This window comes from Peromyscus leucopus, chromosome 3 (assembly GCF_004664715.2).
Source record: "Peromyscus leucopus breed LL Stock chromosome 3, UCI_PerLeu_2.1, whole genome shotgun sequence".
Taxonomy (NCBI): Eukaryota; Metazoa; Chordata; class Mammalia; order Rodentia; family Cricetidae; genus Peromyscus; species Peromyscus leucopus.
The window spans coordinates 73,228,223-73,229,801 of NC_051065.1; the positions used below are offsets into that span (position 1 = coordinate 73,228,223).

The window sequence follows — 1,579 nt, forward strand, 5'->3', positions numbered from 1 at the left end:
TTTCCTCAGTCTACATTTTCTCCCTCCTGCTTTTATGCGACATGTGCTCCATTCGACTCTCTTCCCTCTTCCAAGCCCCTAAGATCATTTCCTCCCCTCTCATGGTCTTCTCTTTTCAACACACACACACACACACACACACACACACACACACACACACACACACACACTCATACACACACACACTCATACACACAGATGAGTGCACATTATGAAAAATATGTGATATTTGTCTTTTGAATCTGACTTACGTCACTTAGCATAATGATCTTCAGATCCATCAATTTTCCCCAAAATGTCATGATTCCATTTTCTTTGTGGGTGAAGACTTCCACTGTGTATGTGTGCCACATTTTCTTTATCCATTATTCTGCAGATGGATATGTAGTTTGTCTCCATTTCTTGGCTTTTATGAACAGTTCAGTGATAAACATGAGTGGCAAGCATCTCTATGGTGTGTTGACTTGGAGTGGCTACATACTCAGAAAGGGTACAGCTGAGTCATATGGCCGTTCAGTTTTAGTTTTGTGTGTATGGTAGAATATTCCTTTACACTGTGTGAAGATGTGTCACTGTGAATGGTTTAATAAAAAGCTTAACCACCAAGAGATAGGCAGGAAGTATAAGCAGGACCTCTGGACAGAGAGAGCTCTGGGAAGAAGAAGGAGCTGTCAGCTGTACACAGAGGGACCAAGACATGCAGGAGGAGAAGTAAAAGCCATGAGTCACGTAGCAACACACAGATGAATAAAAATGAGTTAATTTAAGTTATATGGGATAGTGGGGAGTTCTGTCTTTCTGGACCTGGCCGAGCAGGAGGCGCCATCATGGGAGTTGACATTCGCCACAACAAGGACCTCTACCTGTGGCTGCTGGTCAAGCTGTACAGGTTTCTGGCCAGAGGAACCAACTCGACCTTCAATCAGTTTGTGCTGAAAAGGTTATTTATGAGTCGCACTAACCGGCCACCTCTGTCCCTGTCTGGAATGATCCGAAAGTTGAAGCTTCCTGGCCGAGAGAACAAGACAGCTCTGGTTGTGGGGACGGTCACAGATGATGTGCGGATTCTCGAAGTGCCTAAACTGAAGGTGTGTGCACTGCGGGTGAGCAGCCGCGCCTGAAGTCGCATCCTCAAGGCTGGGGGTAAGATCTTCACCTTCAACCAGCTGGCCCTGGAGTCTCCCAAGGGCCATGGCACTGTGCTCCTGTCTGGTCCTCAGAAGGGCCGAGAGGTATACCTGCATTGTGGCAAGGCCCCAGGAACCCCACACAGCCATACCAAACCATATGTTTGCTCCAAGGGCAGGAAGTTCGAACGTGCCAGAGGCAGAAGGGCTAGCCGTGGCTACAAAAACTAACCTTGGATCTTACTGCTATTAAAAAAAAAAAGCTTTGAAAAAAAAAGAGCTAGTGGGACAAGCCTAAGCTGTAGACTTTTTATACTATGAATTATATGAATAGAATATAATTTTACTATAATATAGTATGAAATTATATTTCATAATTAACAATAAGTCTCCATGTCATTTTTTTGTGCGCTGGTGGCCCAAAGAACAATCATGCTACACATGTGACTTTT

The 1,579-nt window shown here is 44.6% G+C and overlaps 1 pseudogene; it reads left to right on the forward strand.

Moving 5' to 3' along the window:
* The first annotated feature begins 827 nt into the window (after positions 1-827).
* Positions 828-1,358, forward strand: LOC114689776 (annotated as a pseudogene).
* Positions 1,359-1,579: the final 221 nt, after the last annotated feature.